Genomic DNA, 23168 nt, shown 5'->3' on the forward strand with positions numbered 1-23168 from the left:
GATAAGTGCTCAGCTCCTTAAGTTTGCAGAGCTGTAGCTTAATGTTTCTGGAAGAATGTAAGTGTAAAGGAATATGTTTGCAGCTGTTCATAATACAGGATCATCCAAGGGTGTGTGGCCTTGTGGTCTGAGGCTTTTTGGAGGGCATATAGGGGACTTTGAGGCACATCTGAAGACACAGAGAAGTTCTGCCTCTCAACCTTTTTGAATAGTTTAGTTTCTTTTCTCCTTCTCACACCTCATGTTCTTTTTTACTCTTTTTTCATCTCAGTCCCAGTTTCTACTTTCTCATTTCCCTTCCCTGTCTTGTTCCTAGCCCAGATCCTTCCCTTCCAACAAATTGCTATTCTGCTCCCCCTCACTACTGTCTTTTTCTCCCCAGCTCCAAGATAAATCAATAGCCTTCCTAGTAATCTCACTGTGCTGCCAGTTCACCAGCAGATGGAACACAGCTGGGGAGTGAAACTGAGCTGTCTCTTGTCCTGTTCACTTGACTGTTCTGGTCCATGTCTGAGCTAAGCACGAGTTGGGTGAGGGGGGGTACATGTCAGTGCATGGCATGATTTTTCTTGTATTTGCCTCATTTTAATACAAATGTATTTCTAGAGCAGCAGACCTGGTGCTAGGCATGAGCAGGCTAAGCAATTCTTAAGAAGCTTAAGAGGCTCCTGTGTTGTGTGAGTGGGAACAAAAATATTCTTGTTCAGGGCCTCCGATGGTCTTGCACTAGTACTGAATTGAGTACTCCAGTACATGCCTGGAGTAGGTAAGTGCTGGTCCCAGGGATTAATTTGGTCAAGGGACTCCTCTGGGCATGATTCCCTTAAATCCCCATAGGAATTGATATCAACCAGTTAAATGTTACATTAACTGAGTTCTTGCAGCGCAGCAGGCCTGGCCAGACTGGAGCAACGCCCACCCGTGGTGCAATGTGAGTGATGGATGGCTCCAGGCTGGCCGGGCTGCAAATTAACTGATTACCCCAGTAAGGCTAATGCTTACTGGGTAACCAGTTAAGCAGTTGACCCTTTACATCCCTACTGTCTATACAAGGATTTAAGTTGACTTAACTGTACTGCTCTGGAATGATCAGGTATAAAAGCATCAGTTCTACTTATTCCCAAATTGCTCTGATGTGTGGAGACCCTATGGTAGGGCAGGAAGCACCTAATTTTACACTCCTCCCCCCAAAAACGCCATGTATCCAGGACTAGAATCTCCACACTGATTGTGCTGCCCCAAGTCACACAAAAACCACACCAAATTTCCTGGAACAACAGCAGTTTGAGGAGGAAGATCCTTTGTCGGAGGAGGAAGATAGATTCCCCCCCTCCTCCATCCTTATCTCCTGATGAGGCTATAATTCCTATGATCCCAACTCCTACAGACGAGTTAAAACAATTCCAGGGTTGTTTAAACAAGTGGCCAGTGCACAAGAGATAGATAAGAAGTGCTGGAGAAGCAACATAGACTTCTCCACATCCTTCAGCCTTCCACATCTTCGAAAATAGTCTCCCTTTGGACGAAGCCATTCTCAACCCAGCTGACACCATCTGGCAGACACCTGCTTCTATCATGCCCACTAACAAGAGAGCAGATAGAAAATACTTTATTCCTGCCAAGGGGATGGACTTTATTTGCTCACATCTCCCTCCAAACTCCCAAGTGGTGGACTCTGTCCATTACAGAGCCAAATACCCCCAATTCTGGTCCACCCCACCAGGATAAAGGCCATAAGTGGCTCGACAAACTGGGTAGAAATGTCTGCTCCTCGGCCACTCCGCAATTGTGGGTAGCCAATTATTTGGCGTTTCTTGTTGATTACAACCACACCAATTACTCAGAATTGCAAGATCTCATGCAGATCTTCTCAGAACAGAAGAGGCCTTAACTTCAGGTCATAATTCAAGAGAGTCACACCATTGCCTGTATGGCATTCCAAGCTGCCTTAGACATCACAGATACTGCTAAATACAGCACCCCCATGGCAACTGTCATGCACAGGGTTTTGTGGCTACAAGCATTGAGAATACCTAGGGAACTGCAACTCAAAGTGGAGAACCTCCCTTTTGATAAGACCAACTTATTTGCTAGCAAAATAGACGAGGTCTTTCACTCCATGAAAAATTCTCGCACAACCCTCAGAACACTGAGGGTTATTTTTACCTTGGTTATTTATATACCACCAAATAAATGCCAAAGGTATAACACCTATTCAAGGTCAAAGGAGTCATACAGATAGCTCAACAGTCCATATGACTTCAGACAAAGGCAACAACAACAGAAGTATAGACCACACTGTCAGCAACAATCTAACACAAATCAGCTGTCTACATCAAAATAGCAAATTTGAAGGTTTGTTCAAGGGCTTGAGCAACATCCCCACCATACCATTTGCCACATTAAAAGTCATATGTGGGTCCTGCAGCTTAGCAAGCCTGGAATGGAAGTTTCCATCCTAGCTGTACACAGGCAAATGCAAACAGTAGCTGGGCTTTATCAGCTTTAACCCATGCCTTGAGCTGGGAAGCTACTAAGCTGTAAACAAGTTTGGCCTTGGGCTCAGCTCATGAGAATGTTAAGAATGGTGTTGAGCCAGTACGTGCACGCTATTAAACAACTGTAATATAACTAGTGTAGGGAGTCCTATGCCCAGTGAGTCTCACCAGGGACCTAAACCTCGAAGGGTGCCCAGGATTCCCCCAGCTAGAGCCACGTCCACTGCGGCCTTGTGCGAGGTGACAGGAACGGGACTCCCCACAGACTGAAGGGATGTAAGCATTTCTAAGTGCCTGTTGCTCTCTTATGCATTGCTTTGCCTGTGCTAATTGATGTATCACTTTGCAGTAGCTGTGTAATCATCTAACCATATTAACGCTATAATAGTAGTGACATAGTGAGATTAATAAAAGCAACTATCCCTAATCGATTTTGTTATGAAGCGAATCCATAATCCTATTTGGCTATGCCCCTGTGAGTTGACACCGTTGTCTACACCATCCAATCTCCAATTTACCCACCAGCAATGGTCCTTTTTCCAACAATGAACTAAAATAACATCTGACCAGTGGATTTTAGAGATCATCAGTTTGCTCTACACCATACTCTTCATACCAATTCCCCCTCCCCATTTCCCCCTTCTCTCTTCAGGGACTCCCTCACAAAAACTTCCTACAACTAGCGGTTCAACATGTGCTGCAAGTTGAGGCCATAGAACCAGTTCCATCAGCCTATCCAGGAAGAGGGTTTTACTCATAATACTTCCTCACACAGAAGAAGATAGGGGTTGGAGACCCATACTAGATCTCAGAAAGCTCAGCAAGTACATAACATATTAGAGGTTCAAGATGGTCATGTTAATAACCATCATACTGGCTTTAGACAATGGAGATTGGTTCTTAGCCCTCAACTTCCAAGATGTCTGTTTTCATATAACAATCCACCCAGCACACAGATGTTTCCTATGTTTCACAGTGGGAACCAACCACTACCAATATCAAGTTCTTCTATTTGGCTTATCAATGGCACCAAGAGTCTTCACCAAAACTCTGTCTGTATACCTGTCATATAGGAGTGATAACCTTTCCATATTTGAATTACTCCCTCATCAAGGCACCCAAGACATGGTCAACAAGACTATCGCTCTGCAACTCAGCCTTGGATTCCATATCAACTATCAGAAATCCACATTGCAGCCCATACAGGCTCTCGAGTTCATAGGTGCTCAACTAGATTCCGCCACAGCCACGATGACTCTACCTGAACACAAGTTTAGGTCCCCCCACATAAACTCAATGCAGGCTTTGCCAGTTACAACAGTACACAGGTGTCTCCAAATCCTTGGTCACATGGTGGCCATAAAGTATGTGATGAAACTAGCAAGACTCTATATGAGATGCCATCAAGCATAGTTGGCCACTGCTTATATCCCTTTCAGGGACTCTACAGTCAACAGAGGAAAAAGGACTGTAAGCTGTCTAAAATCCTACCTACCACATGGGGCCACAACAGTGGTACCCCTAACTCACCCAGCAATATCGTCAATCTTTCCAACTACACACACAGCCCGGCAGAAGAGTCTGTTCTATCTCGGGGACTCTCTTTTTGCCCCGCCACCCCCGCTAACATGATACAGTTCTGCGGTGATCTGGAAGCCTACTTTCGCCGTCTCCGTCTCAAGGAATACTTCCAACACAACACTGATCAGTGCACTGACACACACATACCTTCCCACCATCAGCACAAGAAGAACTCCACATGGACTCCTCCTGAGGGCCGAAATGACAGTCTGGACCTCTACATAGAATGCTTCCGCCGACGTGCACAGGCAGAAATAGTGGAAAAACAGCATTGCTTGCCTGGTAACCTCAGTCGTGCAGAACGCAATGCCATCCACAGCCTCCGGAACAACTCTGACATAATCAAAGAGGCTGACAAAGGAGGTGCTGTTGTCATCATGAACAGGCCTGACTACCTAAAGGAGGCTGCCAGACAATTCTCCAATACCAAATTCTACAGGCTTCTTTCCTCAGATCCCACTAAGGAATACACTAAGAAACTGCACCATCTGCTCAGGACACTCCCTACACAAGCACAGGAATAAATCGACACACCCTTAGAGCCCCGACCATGGTTGTTCTATCTATTATTCAAGATCCATAAACCTGGAAATCCCAGACGCCCCATCATCTCGGGCATTGGCACTCTCACTGAAGGACTGTCTGGCTATGTGGACTCTCTACTCAGACCCTACGCCACCAGCACTCCCCGTTACCTCTGTGACACTACGGATTTCCTGAGAAAACTACAATGCATAGGTGATCTTCCAGAAAACACCATCCTAGCCACCATGGATGTAGAGGCTCTCTACACAAACATCCCACATGCAGATGGAGTAAAAGCTGTCAGAAACAGTATCCCTAATGATGCCACAGCACAGCTGGTGGCTGAACTCTGTGAATTTATCCTCACACACAACTATTTCAGTTTTGGTGACAATATATACCTCCAGATCAGTGGCACTGCTATGGGCAGCCGCATGGCACCATAATAAGCCAACATTTTTATGGCTGACCTGGAACAACGCTTCCTCAGCTCTCGTCCACTTACACCCCTTCTCTACTTACGCTACATCGATGACATCGTCATCATCTGGATCTATGGGAAGGAGACTCTGGAAGAATTTCACCATGATTTCAACAGCTTCCACCCCACCATCAACATCAGCATGGACACGAGGAAGTGAGGAGACAGACTGACAGAGCCAGACATGTACCCAGAAGCCTTCTGCTATGGGACAAGCCCAAGAAAGAAACCAACAGAACACCACAGGCCATCCATCACCTACAGTCCTCAGCTAAAACCTCTCCAATGCATCAAGAGTGATCTACAACCCATCCTGGACAATAATCCCTCACTTTCACAGGCCTTGGGAGGTAGGCCAGTCCTTGCCCACAGACAACCCGCCAACCTGAAGCATATTCTCACCAGCAACTACACACCGCACCATAATAACTCTAACTCAGAAACCAATCCATGCAACAAACCTCGGTGCCAATTCTGCCCACATATATACACCAGCAACACCATCACAGGACCTAACCATACTGTCAGCCATACTGTCACTGGTTCATTCTACTGCACATCTACTAACGTAATATATGCCATCATGTGCCAACAATGCCCCACTGCTATATACATCAGCCAGACTGGACAGTCCCTACATAAAAGAATCAATGGACACAAATCAGATATTAGGAATGGCAACATACAAAAACCTGTAGGGGAACACTTCAATCTTCCTGGACACACAATTGCAGATCTAAAGGTAGCCATCCTGCAGCAAAAAACTTCACGACCAGACTTCAAAGAGAAACTGCTGAGCTACAGTTCATCTTCAAGTTTGACACAATCAACTCCGGATTAAACAAAGACTGTGAATGGCTTGCTAACTACAAAAGCAGCTTCTCCTCTCTTGGAATTCACACCTCCAGATCAGCTACTAGAAGTGGGCCTCATCCTCCTGGATTGGATCCACCTCGTCATCTCCAGCCTGATTCTGGCCTACATAATTATAGCTGCCTCTGGAAATTTCCACTACATGCATCTGACGAAGTGGGTCTTTGCCCATGAAAGCTTATGCTCCAACACTTCAGTTAGTCTATAAGGTGCCACAGGACTCCTCGCCGCTTTATCATGAATGTACTGTATCAATTGACAGGGAGTAGCATTGTTCAACTTCCTCTGCACAGAGGTGATAAAGCTTTGGAATTGGTGCATATGACACCAGGTCACTCCCATTGCAACCTACCTACCCGGGGTTCTCAGTGTCACAGCGAACAACTTCAGCTGCCTATTTTCAGACAGCCCTTCAGGAAGTATTCTCCAAGTGGGTGCAACCTGACATAGACCTTTTTGCTATCTGTTCCAACCGCAAATATCACCAGTTTTGCTCCTGGGCAACCTTGGGAAGGGGATCTCTAGGGGATGCATTTCTTCTCAAATAGGAAGCACCACTCCTGTACGTATTCCCACCATTATCTCTTGATTCATTGAGAAATCATGAAAATCAGACAAGATCGAGCATGTGTCAGTAGCACCATCATGGTCCAGGCTGACCTAGTTTCCTTACCTCCAATGATTAGCAATCTCTGCTCCCCATGTGTTCCCACCAGGTTGCAATCTTCTATCCCACCATCACAGCAAGACACTCCATCTGGATCTGGTCACACTTCATCTCAAGGTCTGGCTCCTTCAAGGCTCCATGATGCCAAAACATCCTGTTCTGACAGGATAAAGCAAATACTAATCAACATTTTAACAAGATTCTACCAGGAAAACCTACTCCTATGAAAGGTAAAGATTCTCTGCATAGATATGGGAAAACGACAACATCCCAACCCACACCACTCCTCTACCAATCATACTGGACTACTTTCTTACTGAGAGAGTCACGTCTCTCTTTTAGCTCAGTAAAGTTTAACACTGTGGCAATTGCAGCGTTTCACGAGTAAATGGATGGGATCTCACTTTTTTCACATCCCATGACTAAACACTTCTTAATGGAGCTCCAAAACACATTCCCTGTAGTGAGACTGTCTACTTCGCTGCAGGACCTCAACCATGTCCTTAAGAGTCTCACAAAAGCACCTTTTGAACCACTTGCCACATGTTCATGGCTACATCTCTCAATGAAGGTGGCCTTTCTCGTAGCCATCATTTCCAGCAGACGTGTTGGAGAAATAGCAGCTTTGATAGCAGATCCCCCTTACACAGTTTTCAGCAAAGACAGGGTTACAGTCAGAGCTCATCCAAAATTCCTCCCAAAAGTCCCCACACCCTTCCATATTAATGAATCAATCCACTTACCTGCATTCCGTCTAAAGCCGCACGGTACGCAATCCAAGCAGCGCTATGCGCACCCTCAACATCCGACAAGCAATTGCTTTTTATTTACACAGGATCACGTCCTGGAAGAAGTCCATAAGAATTTTTATATATTTTGCTGAATGCTCAAAAGGACAAGCTGTCTCCTCCCAACGGATATTAAAATGGATCTCCACCTGCATCCATGCTTATTACACCATCCATAACAAGCAACCACCACCTGCCATCATGGCTCACTACACCAGAGCAGTGGCTTTCACCACAGCCTTTCTTAATGTCCCACTCAAAGACATCTACACAGCGGCAATCTGGTCTTCTGAGCACACGTTTGTCAAGCATTACATTTTGACTTCCAGCCTAATTCCAACAATATCAGTGGGCCAAGCTGTACTGTCTCTGGTCTCTGGGGCAAGGCTCCAAAACCCACCTCCACAAGACAGACACTGCTCTTCAGGCACCTAGATTGGAGCACTCACCTTGTGCAGTAATGGGAGTTCTTTGAGATGTGTGTCCCGATGGGTGCTCTACTACCCTTCCTCTTTAGAGCCTCTTTGGGACATGTCCAAGGTAAAGAAGGAATGGAGGCACCACATGCACAACTAACAGACACTAATGGTATGAGGAGACACCACTGCAGATGTGCGACTCAGCAGGGCACCACTAGAAAAGATCTCTGATTGCCAGTGCGAGGAAACATCAGCACCTAAAGTGGAGCACCCATCTCGAAGAACTACTGTTTACTGCACAAGGTGAGTAATTCTCTCTTGTCCCACTGGCAGAGGTAAAAGTAAGAGGGTGCACTCTGGTATGCTGCTCTATCAAGAACCTGCCTGGAGTGCACTGTTTATAGAGCCAGACCAGGGGGATGGAAATGGCTCATCTGGCATGGTGGCGGCTCAGTCTGGGCAGGGCCCTGCAGTCTGGCCCCCATCTGCTGTGAAAGGAGCTGGTGGTGGCTTCTGTCTGGCTGCAGCAGCCTGGCCCTGGCCCCGTTTCTGCTGCGGTGGAGTAGGAAGGGAGGCGGAATCAGCTGTGGCGATCCTGGCTCAGCCTCTGTCCAGCTGCGATAGCCCGGTCCTTGCCAGGTATGTTAACCCAGCCCCAGAGCCATACACACACTCTCCCTCCTACCTCCAGCCCCCTGCCCTGCCTCCCCCCCCACAACCAAACCCTCTTCCCTGAGTCCCTCATACACCCCAGTCCTATCTCCTGCACCCCCCTCCATATTCCTAGCCCACTGCCTGCTTTGACTTGTGATAGGACAGTACTGGTAAGAAATTTAAGTTACTTTCACCCCTGCTTACTGGGCATCTGAGTGTATTATTTCTCCATCGTAGTCTATTTTAGATTACCCACTCCACCTTAAGAAGCAGGGTCTACTTCTCTCTTCCATCAGGGTACACCTTGCTACTATCTCAGTTTTCCACTCACTGAGCCAAGTGTAAGGGTGATGCACCCAGGTCGTCAGCAGGCAGGACTGAACCCAGGACCTTAGGGGCTAAATCCATGAGCTTGTACCACATCAATTAAAAGCCAAGGAGCCCTTCTCTAAGGCTCTAGAGCAGACTTCACTCTGCCTCTCTGTTTCAGAGCTTTCGGTTTACACAAGGTCAGATGGTGTTCTCTCATGACATGTCAGTCCGATCCCTGAGAGGCCTTGAGAGACTCTTCCTGCTGGTCTGAGCTCCTGTCTTCCAGCGGGACCTTAAATTGTTTTTTTCTAGGTTTACCAGCCCGCTCTTTCCTACCTGTCATGAAAACTGTTTTCCTTATGGCATTGTGTAACGGGGTTAGCACTCACATCAGGCGATCACCCCCGTTTGGCTGAGTGCAGGTTCCTGCGCTCTGTCCGTCTTAAAAGCCTTGTGGCTACTCAGTCCTCTGGCTGAGTTACACTCTGTGTGCAGTCACAAACCCCTTTCGGGGTACACCTCTAACGGGCTTATCTCGGTGCCCTCTGTATAGTATCTCAGTACAGTCTGGTCTCTCAATCTCTTTTCCCATTCATTATGGGCATGTCTAGACTACAGCGTTATTTTGAAATAAAGCTATTTCAAAATTGTTAATTCGAAATAGCTTATTTCAAAATAACACGTCTACACACAAAATGCATTTCGAAATAGTGTTTTGCTATTTCAAAATAGCACGTTCACACTGAGTGGACACTGAATCGCATTTAAGGCTGGCCGGAACCAGGTCCGGCAGGGCATCAGGTCAGGATTTACTTTGTGTAAATCCTGCCTGAGGCTATCTGAGGCCTGTGCTTAAAGGGACACTCCCCTGGACAGCCAGTTCTCAGGTTTCCCTGCTTGCTTGCCTACCTTAATGAGGGACAGCAAAGCATTTTGTCTCTGAGTGCTCTGGCTATCCTCACTCAGGATACCACAGCACTCTGCAGCATGGAGCCGGAGCTGCCCCTGGGCACTCTGGTGCTTCTCTTAGATGCGTTGCTGTGAGCCTGGCTGCACTTTCCGCAGGCTGCCATCCAGGAGGTCCATCAGGGGACTGTCAGTATCCAGGAGGCCCTGCGGGAGAGCTTCCACCCTGAGGAGTACTAACAGTCTCCCTGGTCTGCCCCACTGGGGGCTTGTGCCTCATTCCTCCCTCACGTCCTTCCACTTACCCCCTTCCCCCAGCCTCTCTTCCTGATGTAAAATAAAATACATGTTTTTTATTTAACAAAACTAGGGGGAGGGGGTTGAAATAAACTCTGGTGAGACTGGGGAAAGGAGGCAGGAGAGGGGAGAAGAGAGGGTGGAGAGGGGAGGGGGAAAACCTGGCAGGAGGGAGCTGGAAGGGGGAAGAAGGTGGGGGGGGTCTCGCCAGACCAACTTGATTGTCATGCAGATGTGCTCTTGGGTTCGCATGTGGCCTTTGGTGGCCAGGCTGGCAGCTATCCTGCCATAGACGGCCGCGTTCCTCCATCTAGTGCGGAGATCATGGACGTTGGGGGCATCCCCCCCAAACCTGAATAAGGTCTATGATCTCTGCCCTGGACCAGGAAGGTGCCTGCCTTCTCTGGGCCCTGGCAGGCTCCTGGGAGCTGGCAGGCTGTTCCTGGGGAGCAGTGGAGGGCTGGCTGCCAGTGGCTTGCTGGCTCATGTTTTGTGACCACTGAGTCAGGGCAGTGATTGCTGTCTCTGGGCTGGCAGGCTTGGAGCTGGCACAGGCACTGTGGCCAGAGTCTACCCCTTTAAGGGCTCCGGGGAGGAGCGGAGGGAGAGAAATGTTCTTGGTTGAGGCTGGAGTGGCCACCAGGGCACCCTGGGAAGGCTGGAGGCCCTCTGTTTCATAGAATCATAGAATAATAGGACTGGAAGGGACCTCAAGAGGTCATCGAGTCCAGCCCCCCGCCCTCAAGGCAGGACCAAGCTCCGTCTACACCATCCCTAAGTGCTCCGACTACACAGCACTTATTTTGAAATAGCTATTTCTAATTTGGCATTATTCCTCGTAGAATGAGGTTTACCAAATTCTAAATAAGTGCTCCACTATTTCGAATTTATTTCGAAATATCAGTTTGGCTGTGTAGTCGCTAGGAAAGTTATTTAGAAATAAGGGCTGTTATTTCTAAATAACTTTGCTGTGTAGACATACCCTATGAGAGTAGTGTCTCCAGGGCCTCTTCTCCTTAAGATAATGTTCTAAACAGCTTACCACTTTGAGCTGTCCGTGGTTCTGCTGGATAGCCACCCCTGACCTTCCTGGCCTGGGCTGCAAACTGAGCCGCCTCTAATCCTGCAGCTCCTTTTGTAGTTCCTCCTTGCCCCTGATTGGATGGTTCCTCCACAGCTACTCTAGCTTGCCAGGAGGACTTATCTATGGCCCTTCTCTGGCCTCAGGGCTTGGTCTGCCCCATCACACAATATCATCACAGCAAGCGTTGGAGATTAAAGCCCTGACATTGGAGCTGCCACATATGATGTTCCACAAGGACAAAGTCAACTGTGACCCAATCCAGACTTTCTGCTAAAGGTGGTGCATTCCATGTTAACTAGAACATCTTTCTTCTAGTGTTTTGTCCCAAGCAGCACACCACTAGTGAGGAAAGAAGGCTGCATGCCTTAGACATCAGAAGTGCCCTGGCATTTTACCTGGTGGTAAGGAGTGTAGGACTAGAATGGAAGTTGAGTCCCCAAGGACATAGAGCAGGATTAAGTGGAGTACACGGAAGCAGATGCACCTGCACCATGTCTAGCTGCATGTGGCACATGTAGAATTAAAGTCCAAAAAGGTACAATGCTCTGTTCCCAAGACAGAGAAGTTGTGCTGTTGATATCGCCTTGACAATTTCCTTGATTCAGTTTCCTTGATTTCAATTTCCTTAATTCAATAATCCCTCCTCACCTTTGCGCCACTAATTGTTTTTTGTATCACTGTGGAGGAAAAGTACATTTTACTATGGAAATAACAGAAAATCACATACCCTGATCTAGCTGGGACACACTGGAAAAGCATATCCCTTCCTGGTCTGAATCCCAGTTGTCAGTCCCTTCAGCATGCTCTGATTCCCACTCATGCTCAGCCCTCCAGTTGTGCTCACGTGTTTCATGACCTAAAGTCAAGTGCAATACTGCTGTGTTTCCCTTGGAATACAAACGTGCCAGGTGAGTTCTGCACGGAGAAGGGGTGATTCTCTGCCTAGATAAGAAACGCACACTCCACTCAACACACCTCAGCTTAGGGAGGGGACTGACAGGCACTGCTTGCCCACCAGAGGGCGCTGCCGGCTGCCTAACAGGAGCCAGGGCCAGCCCAGTCTGGTTATGCACAGTGTGTACATATGCAAGAGAGTGCTGAGCTGTTCACAGCAGCATCTCACGGTTGCCCAATTAGGCCTCAGCTGTGTGGAGCAGTGCATGATAGTAACCGCTAATTAAATATGATTAGCCCATGTGAATGGGGGTGGGGACAGACAGCCCATGCCAGTGAGTATTTAAAGTGACAGCACCTCCCACATGGCATAAATGTATCTGGCTTGGTCACGGAAGAATTGCAGTAAGATCAGGGCTGGTTGATACTGCCTGGCATTCTCTGAGAGATACACAGACATCCAGGAGACACAGGGAGGCACACACAGACACACACACCAAGGACAGTGTGAGCCACAGCAGGACAAGCTTCTGCAGCTTGTCTGGCAGGAGGACGCTCAGATGAGGAACAATATGGTGGCATGTGCACCAAGCCCAGTACTTGCTTAAATGACATCACTGCTGCTGCCCATTCAGCCTTTGTGCTCACTGCTGAGGCTGCCAGAGAAGGGGGCCAACTGGTGCCAGCTGTACTGGTGGCCTTTGTGATGTGGGCACCTGCCTTGAAAGGATCTGGGCCAAGAACAAATAATGTGAATGAAGATGTGAAACTGTGACTTTAACAATTGTTTGCAGAGGGACTGTAAACCCCTTTATTACCAGGTAGAAGGGAGTTGGGACTGGGATGGGTTTTAATCTCTGTGTTGTAGAATTAATCCATTCTAGTAAATCCACTGGAAAAGCTACCATATTCCCTAGCCATGGCCTTTGTGCTCTGCTTGACTCTGCATAAATAGTAATGTGAGTGCTGAGGTGGATTCAGGCAGCCTTGCGTAAAGGGGTAACTCTCTGACCTAGTGCACTGCCTGACGGAAAAGAATGATAAATATTGCTCCTGTGAACTAACTGTAGCTTGCTTCCAGAGTCAAGTGAATTTATTGTGAAGGCAAGTAAATTATCGCAATAAGCCTGGAAATAAACTCTGGAGAATGTACAAGAATTCATGACTTTGACCAGCCCAAGTGTTGCAGATGAGGTTTTCCAGAGCCTAGACTAGTCAGATTGTTACATGCCAAAGTGCACTCACACTATGCCATTAATTGACATCAGCTATTTGTGGAAAATGCCTGTCCTTTGAAGAGTGTCTTTGTGGCTGCTCCGCTGTAGATATCTCGGGGTGTCAGCGCTTATAATAAAAATTTTTTAGCAGCAGTACGCTGGGTGTCAGTGTGAACGTGGGGTGCCACTCAAGCACTATCAACCAACCCTCAGTTCCTTCTTAATCGCCTCAAGTTTGGTTGTAACCCAACAGCACACCATCTTCCTTAACAGATAAGATTGTTATTGGTATAATTTCTTGTTACAGTTTTATCCCTTACTTAATTTGGGTGCCTTTCCTTCCTTTCTATTCCTATTTTAAATTAAAAAAAAAATTCTTTGAGTGATATTCCCATGGCTGCTCCACTGTTAGTGTTGGGTTGTCCTGGCACCACAGATCGGAATTTTTCATAGCAGTTACCAGTTGGGCCATGTGTGTGCAATAGGTGCCTCTTGGCGTTTGCGCCTTTGCACTTCACATGCACGGCCTGACCTCCCTCAGTTCCTTCAGTACTGCCCTCAGTTGTAGATGGAGTTCAGCCTTTCTCCTCAGCGTTACCTCGTCAGAATAGAAATATCATTGTAGTTAGTTATAGTGTTTTTTCTATTTAGTTTTATTGTTCATTACATTTTCAATTTAAAAAAAAACAGGATAAGGGTCGAGGTCACAACCCTCCCCTCAGACTGTTCACTTTTTTTCCTTTTTTCTCCCCAGCTACTTCATGTACATATCATTTTAGATATTTTTTTTTTAAAGAGAAGAAGAAAGAAACAACAGAACTAGGAAAGACATGGACATAGAGCTTCAAGGCGCAAGCACTATTAGTATCCACCAGGCTCCCGTGGGTTTAAGAAGTGCACTTGTTGCGATCTGATGCTGTTCTCTGATGACCATTCATCGTGTATTCACTGCCTCAGAGAGTCACAAGTCCCTCAAAAGCACTCTCATTGTAGCCTCACCAATAGAGCACAGTAGGACAGGGAGCCACACCTTTGCTTGCTTCTCTTCAACAAGGCACTAGAGCCCTCAGAGCTCTGGGACTCATCAGCTTAGTCAGAGTCTTCTAAAGCCCAAAAACCATGAGCACACTCGCCAACCTTAAAGTCAGCTGCCAAAAAAAGGTTTCCCAGGCTTGGTCCTTCCCAGCTACAACATCAGCGCAAAGCAGCGCAGGGGACAAACCGTGAACCTCCAGCACTGGGCGCACCCATTCCACTTCCATTACAGAGTCCAAGCCCCGCCTTTCTAGATCCTCAGTACTGTTTCATGTGACACTAGTGCTGACTAAGACACGGGAACTGGACAAGGCTCTAGCCCCAACCACACTGCAGGTGCCACCTGAAACGTCGGCACCAACCAAGGTACAGTCAAAGTTTGCCAAGCCTTTGCCTAAGACACCGAGTCTGGAACCACCACTGGCACCCATGTCTCCACCATTGGCATCGCACCCTTCGACACCGATCAACAGTTCCTCAATGCACAACCACTCACATCCAGAAAACCTGACTGGAGTAGCTCAGTGTCAACTGCAGCTGCTGAATCAATGCACTTTTGTGGCACTGCTTCCAGGTAGCTATCACCATCACCCTCCTTTTCATGAGTTTCCATAGGATCATCAAGATTACTAGTGCTCTCCATGCGTAACAGATTTGAGGACTACCAGAGGAGTGTATTTTCTTCCCAGCACTCCTTCCCTATCCGATCTCATTCAGCCCTTTATAGAGATAGGCCACGCTACTCGCAACATCCTCCTTGGTATGCACATTGGCCGTATCCACCACCGCAACATCCAGGGCAATGGTTGCCATGGCACCTGTGGTCTTCTTTGAGACACTGTTCTATTGCTTTATTTACACCTGTTAAAAGACACTCTCCTCCCTGTCCATCCTCCCGTGCCCCTAGTCCTCCAATCACTGAGGATTTGGAGGCAGAGGAGGGCCAGATTATGGAAGTTTGTCTGGAAATGGGTGACAAGGGAGAGATCACATAAGGATTACCTGTTGTGTTCCCTCCCTCTGGGGCATCTGGTATTGGCCACTGTTGGCAGATAGGATACTGGACTAGATGGACCATTGGTCTGACCCAGTACGGCCATTGAACCTCATCCTCTGGACACATCACCAGCACTGGAAAAGGGAGACTGATTCGCAGTCCTTGACCTACAAGATGTCTTCTTTCACATGACCATTCATCCGTTGCACAGATGTTTTCTTAGGTTCACAATAGCCTCGGAACACTTCCAATACAGGATCTTACCATTCAGTCTATCCTCTGTGCCTAGGTTCTTCTCAAAAACCCTTGCAATTGTTGTGGCTTATCTCCACCAACAAGGAGTTATGATCTTCCTGTATTTAGATGATTGCCTGATAAGGGGTCCATCCCACGCAGAGACACTCAACATGGTACTAACCACCAAGAGACTTCTCCTTCCAATAGTGTCCCTGTGGGTGTTCCAGTCAGGTCTTGGTGGTTCCTCACACCAGTGATCAGAGTTTTTTTGCCTTGCAGAGCCTTCCCGCATCGCACATGGGCAGTCACCATCTCGCGCTGTTTTTGTCTGTTGGCTGTACGCGTGGTACAGGTCCCCTTCAGTTCCTTTTCTACCATCTTTGGCAAAAGATGGAGTCTCTCAGCAGTGCTGTCTTTCTGACTAGAAATAGAAAAATAAGAGTAATTAGCTTGTAGTATTGTTAGCACTTTAGTCAGTTTACAGCTAGTGTTAACCAGTTCTCATTAGTTAAAAAAAATCGCCACTTTTTTTCCCCTTTATTCCTGACCAAGTTCTGGACCCCTAAAGTTATCTTTTGAATATGCCAGGCTCTCCTGGTTTTAAAAAGTGTGACTCTGGCAGAGAGTTGATGCCCGTATCTGATGGGCATGCCTCCTGTATAAAATGTCTCAGCGAAGGACGTGGTGCAGAAATGTTCACACTGCCAGAACATGACTGCCAGAGCCAGGAAGGATCAGGAGTTGAGGCTCAAAAACCTCCTGTGGGAGAAATCCTTTCAGCCACCAGAAGCTAAGTCCAGCGAACCCTCAGAGCCGCTAACTGCCCATAAGAAGGCTAATTCATCTCCCGTAAGAGTAATCCATATGTACTGGGCCTCTCCTGCATGGTCTTTGCCATCCACATCCCGTGCTGCGTGTTCACCAGTGCCATCTACCTTCGGCACTGGGGAAAAGCAGAAAATAGCACCTACAGAGAGAACAGAGTTGGAGCTGAAAAGTAAGTGTAGCTCCTCTGCACTGAGAGGTGTTGCCTCTTTATCGGCACCAACGAAAGCTAACACACCACCACCTCCAGCACCAATGGACACCCCAGCACTGTCCCAACACTCCGATTCCCACTAGTCGGAATCCTAACACACCCCAGCTCCAGAGCGCAAGAAGGCTTCCCACAAGACCACTGACACACGGCACCGAAAGCCGCAGCTGCCGGTACCACCTCCATCGATGCCGAGCATGCTTTCACTTCTGCATTCTCCTATAATTTGACAATTCAGTCTACTCTGACGATCCTCCAGAAATATTTCCTATTCACCTACACCCTCAGCACTGGGCACGGTACAGGATAGGAGAGCAGGTTCTCCTCACAACATTCCTCACCAATGGGTTCACTAACTTTATGGCACTCCACTTGGCACCGATTCACAACCACACGCACACAGAGTATTCATGGTTTAATCATCCTTGGCTGTATCCACCACAGAAGTTCCAATCCCAATGGCTTCCTTAGGAGCCCTGGAACCAATACTACACTCACTCCTCACACCATCATCATTCATATGGAATGGCAGTATCAACCCCATCACATACCGCAACAAGATCTTCGGCCACCATCACTTGATCTTCTCAGTTCCATCCTCCACGCTCACCTTCTGTTATTACTTAAGCTGAGCCGGCAGACAAAGATGATGTCCTGCCTCATTCAGACTGACAGGTCCTCTCTGGTTTCTCCAGTCCTCATCATCTCTGGATGAGGTTGTCTTCCCCTTGTCATCCTCTTTACCTGCAGATGATCAGAAGCAATTTCAGAATCGATTCAAATGGGTTGCTCAGTCCCAGGATATTGCACTGCAAAAAAGTACATAAACAAACAAGTTACTCAAGTTACAAAAGAGAAACAAACACAAGTTACTCAAAATCCTCCAGCCATCTCCATCTTCCATAAGCCTGTGGATGACTTACCACTGTCTGCACGTCCCATCACTAAATGCTTGTTAGTGGGTTTGTGAAAGACACGCCCAAAGTTATGTCTTCCAGTAGATAAGTAAAGATTGGAATTTAAATCTTGTGCTTGGCATACTGACAAAACCACCTTTCGAACCACTAGCTACTGCTTCTCCTTAACATCTGGTCATGAAAGTGGGCCTTATAACAGCAATAACCTCCACCAGGAGGGTAGGTGAAAACACAACCCTGATGGCAGACCCACCATATGCTGTTTTTACTAAGGACAAAATCATTCTCAGACGTCACCCAAAGCTCCTTCCAAAAGTTATATCTGATTTCCATATTAATGAGCCCATTTATTTACCCACGTGTTTTCCTAAACCTCACAATTCCCCCAGGAAAGCGATGTTACACACTCTGGATGCTAGACAAGCTCTTACATTCTATATTGATAGGACCGAAGAATTTAAAAAATCAGACTTTTCATTTCTATGTCTGGTCCCCACAAGCTAACAGCCATCTCCACACAGTGTGTATTCAAGTGGATTGCCAATTCCATATACACCTCCTACCATCTTCGGAGGAAGGATCCAGATCAGATGATCGCCGCATATTCCACTCATGCAATGGCCACAGCAATTGCTTTCCTGTACAGTGTACCCCTCATCGATATCTGTAGAGAAGCGACATGGTCTTCACATCACACCTTCACACAACATTAAGCTCTGTAGCAAGGACCCATACTTAACCACCTCCTTAGCTGATGTAATCCTTGCTCTTCTCAAAACTGACTCCAAAACCCACCACTGTAAGTGGCTGGTACTGCTGTTTAATCACCTGAGTGGAGCACCCACGGGGACACCACTAGAAGGAGAAGAAGTTACTCACCTTGTGCAGTAAAAATGGTTCTTTGAGATGTGTGTCCCTGAGGGTGCTCCACTACCCTCCCTTCCTCCTCGCTACTTGGAGTCCATTATAGGATTTCTGGTAGAAAAAAAGTGGTAGGAGACCCGCACTGCATGCACTGCCAACAAACAAAAGCAGTACAAGATGTGTGACATAGGCACTGCTAGGCAAAAATCTCTGATCGCTGGTGTTAGGATTCACTGAGACCTGAGTGGAGCACCCACAGGGACATGCATCTTGAAGAACTATCATTACTACACAAGGTGAGTAACTTCTTTTGGAGATATTGGGGCTTCTCGTAAACAAAAGTCCACACTCCATCCAACTCAGGTTTTAGAGTTCATAGGCACTCAGCTCAGCTTGATAACAGCTCAGGCATATTTGCCGGATCAGCATTTTCAGGCTATATAGGACCACATCAATCTAGTTTTATCTAGACTTACTGTGTCAGTATTCACCTGGCTACACCGCGTGGGTCACATGGTGGCAATGAGATATGTTGTTCAGCATGCTCGCCTACAGTTCAAATGCCTACAACATTAGCTCTCTTCAGTGAACATTACTTCCAAACACCATGTTTGCAAGCAGATTTTCCACCCACCCAATATTCTTGCTTCAATTCAGTGGTGGATCAATACCAACAGCCTCCTTACCAGAGTTACATTTCACCAGAGGCAGCCTTCTGCTCAGATTACAACCAATGCCTCCCTCTTTGGATGGAGCACACCATCAGCTCACCTGGGGCAGGTGGTCCTCCCACAAATACAAACTCCACATCAATTTACTGGAGCTCTAAGTGGTGCACAGTGCATGCATACTCTTCACCTCAAATACCCGCAACCACACAGTACGTATTCCCACCAACAACATGACCACTATGTTTTACATAAATCGTCAAGGTTGGAGCTTGTTCACAGTTGCTTTGTGCAGAGGCCATTTGGCTGTGGAATTGGTGCATCCGGCACAACATCACTCTAATAGCATCCTATCTGCCTGGAGTCTTCAACACAAGCCGATACTCTCAGTCAGCATTTATCAATAGCTCACGAATGGAAGCTCTACCTCCATGTAGTTCACTCCGTCTTTTGCTGCTAGAGATTTCCCCCAATAGACCTCTTTGTGTCCCATCTCAATACGAAGTGCCCCCAGTTTTGTTCCTCGGTGGGCATAGGACTGAGATAATTGAGCAACACACTACTTGTTACCTGGCGTGCCCCACTACACTACGCTTTCCTCCAATCCCCTCATTCCGAGGGTTCTCCACAAAATTCAAGTAGAAGGAGCTTGAGTCATCCTGATAACCTCTTATTGGTCCAGACAGACACAGTTCCCATACCTTTATCAGATGTCTCTTCTGCCTCCCTATCCTCTCCTGAACAAACAAGATCTTCTCTTCCAAAACTGGGGCATGTTCCTACACCCCTGGCCTCAAGCCCTACACTTCACTGTGTGTCTCCTGTCTGGTTCCGAGGACTCTGAAAGACTCTGCTCTAATCAAGTGAAAGAAAGATCAACTTACCTTTCTAAATAGACACACTTCTCTAGCTGATGTGCCCAAAGGTGTATGGATCCCAGTTCCATGCCAATGCACATCATCCTTGAATACATCTTCAATTTAAAGCAGGGCTTTATCCATATCTTCCGTCAGGGTCCACCTTGTGATTGCTGCCTTTCATCCCCAGATGGAGAGATTCTCAGTTTTTGCACATCCAACCACAAGAAGGTTCCTCAAGAGTCTTAACAATTTTAACCCTCCATATAGACAACCACCTCTGGTATGGGACTTAGCCATGGCTTTGGATGTTCTTATTCAGCCCCCCTTTGAACCTTTGGCATTCTGCTCCCTTCTTGTACTTTCAATAAAAGTAGCGTCCTTACTTGCAATGACATCAACTTGCACGGTCAGTAAAATTAGTGCCCTCACATTAGAACCACCCTACACAGTGTTCACTAAGGACAAAGTTCTGCTGCAACCACACCCCTCTTTTCTACCCAAGGTTTGCACACCATTCCATATTAACGAACCTATAGTGCTTCTGACTTTCTACCCTAAACCTCATGCATCGCATCAGGAGTCTATCCTACACACCCTCGATGTTCAATAAGCCCTCTCCTTTAACATCAACAGGACTAGGACCTTCGCAAATTGCAGCATCTGTTCATCTCCATCACAGAGCATTCAAAAGGCATGCCAATCTCTACCCAGCGTATCTCAAAATTGATATCTTCCTACACCATCCAGTGCTGCTCTTTGTAGAACAAGACCCTTCCAGCTTTGCCCAGAACGTATTCCACTCAAGTTATCTCAACATCTTCAGACTTTCTCTAGGGGCTACCCCATAAGGACATCTGTGATGTGGCTATGTGGTCATCAGAACACACTTTTATGACACATTATGCAACCATCCACGAACTGTCCAGTAGCCAAGGCAGTACTTTCATCTGCCGACAAACTGGCTCTGAAACCCATCGGCTGTCTTTCAGGGTTACTGTTTTATAGTCACCAACAGGGGAGCACCCATGGAGAAATCACTTGAAGAAGAAAAGAAAGTTAGTCACCTCGTGCAATAACAACTGTTCTTCGAGATGTATGTCCCCATGTGGGTAGTGGATGGGTGATCCACTACCCACTTTTCTCCCCTCTACTTTGGAGTATTCTTTTCATGTACTTGGGCGTAGATGAGGTACTGAGGGGGGTTAGGCCACATGTATGAAGTGCAAAGGAGTGAATGCCAAAAGGCACCTAGCACGTTTATGCCGCCCAACCGGCAACTACTATGAAAAAATCCAATTTCTGGTGCTGGAATGACCCGACACCAATAGTGGAGCACCCACGGGGACACACATCTCGAAGAACTGTCATTACTGCTCAAGTTGAGTAACTTCTCTTTTTTCCTCTTCTCTCCTTATTCCCTTCCCAGTTAGTAGGTTAGTAATGCCAAGCTCTCCTGGGTTCAAGAGATGCCTTATTTGCAGGATATCCATCCCAGTATTAGATGGACATGCCCAATGTATCCGGTGCTTGGGGCAAGAGCATTCTCCGCACAATTGCCACCATTGCAAGAAGCTTTCCTCCAGGTCCATAAAGGGCAGGGATCTGCAATTTAAGCTCCTGATGATGGAGAAGACTGTGAGGCCAGCATTGAAGCCAATATTGCAAGTTTCTCCACCTCAAACATCACCTACAACAGCTTTGGACAAGGGAATGTTGGCACCATAGGAGCCTCCAGTTAAGAAGACCTCAAAGAGGAAGCACTCCTCTCTTATCACTGAGACACCTGCAAAAAAGGTATCCCCTCAACAGAAGCCATCCTCAGCACCTAAGGCACAGTCTTCAGGGGATGCACAGGTTCCGGGCACATCCAACACAGACAAGTCCTGAGGAGCAGTGCCAACCAAACAAGCATGCCCTGTGGTCCCAGCACTGAAACCGAAAAAGACCACGTGCACCAACGGTACTTTGGGCAAACAGCACCAAAACCGGCACACCACTCCAGAGCTAAGGACTGCTTGTATCCGTTGGCACAGACCCCATCTAAGACAGTACTAGGGTTGCGTACTGACACCTTTGTGGTACCGATGGCAACCAAGACTTGCCACAGGAGCTAGACAAGCTTCTCGTAATGGAGGCAATAGAACCAGTAGCACTTCCACAAAGGGTAAAGAGGGCTTTTATCCCTAATACTTCCTGACACCAAAAAAAACCCCAGGAGGTTGGAGACCTATTTTGGACCTACACAAACTGTAGAAATACCTAAAGAAACAACACTTTACCATGGTGACGCTGGCGAAGATAATTCCATCTCTAGAGAAAGGAAACTAGATGTCATCCCTAGACCTACAAGACACCTACTTCCACATTGCAATTCAGCCATCACAAAGAAAATTCCTCAGATTCACCCTAAAAGATCACCACTACCAATATTGTGTCCTTCCCTTCGTACTCTCCTCAGCTCCAAGAGTATTTTCAAAGGTCCTTGTGGTAGCCATAGCTCACTTGAGAAAATCTGGGTAACAATTTTTCCATACCTGAATGAGTGCCTTATCATGGCACCCACAATCCAGATAGCAGAAGAGTCCATGGCAAGAACTATTCACTTGTTCAATGCACTGGACTTACAGATAAATGCACAGAAGTCCCACTTGACTCCCGCTCAAGATTTGGAGTTCAAGGGTGCAATGCTGGACTGCATTTGAGCACAAGCCAGACTTCCACTGCAGTGTTTTCAATCCCTAGTCCTGCTCGTCCAAACAATCATCAAAAGCCTCACAATCTCAGCCAAACAATGTCTGCAGTTGCTCAGCCACATGTCATCATCATTGTCCCATTTGCCCAATTACACATGCATTGTCTTCAATCGTGTTTCCGTACCTGTTTTTGACCACATACCACCACCTGCACAAAATCCTGAGCCCTCCAAAAATGGTAAAGGAATATCTTCAGTAGTGGTTGCTGCCCGACAACCTTTGTATGGGAATGCCATTCCAACACCCTCCTCCTATCACAATAACCACAAACCCTTCTCTGAGGCACACATCTGAATGAACACAACACTCAGGGAACATGATATCCACCAGAGTCAGCACTTCACATCAATATTCTAGAGCTCTGGGCGGTTGGATGAGCCTGCAAATACTTCCTTCCAATGATTCGCAATAAATCAGTAAAAATATTGACAGACAACACGGTGTGCATGTTTATATAAATTGCCAAGGGGGAGCCAGGTCTTACCCTCTTTGTAAAGAAGCCACAGCCCTGTGGCACGGGCATCCAGCATCACGTGATGATTTCAGGTGCCTATCTCTCAGGAAAGCAAAACGTGATGGCAGACCATCTGAACGGAAACTTTCAT

The sequence above is a fragment of the Pelodiscus sinensis genome, chromosome 26, assembly GCF_049634645.1.
Source record: "Pelodiscus sinensis isolate JC-2024 chromosome 26, ASM4963464v1, whole genome shotgun sequence".
NCBI lineage: Eukaryota > Metazoa > Chordata > Testudines > Trionychidae > Pelodiscus > Pelodiscus sinensis.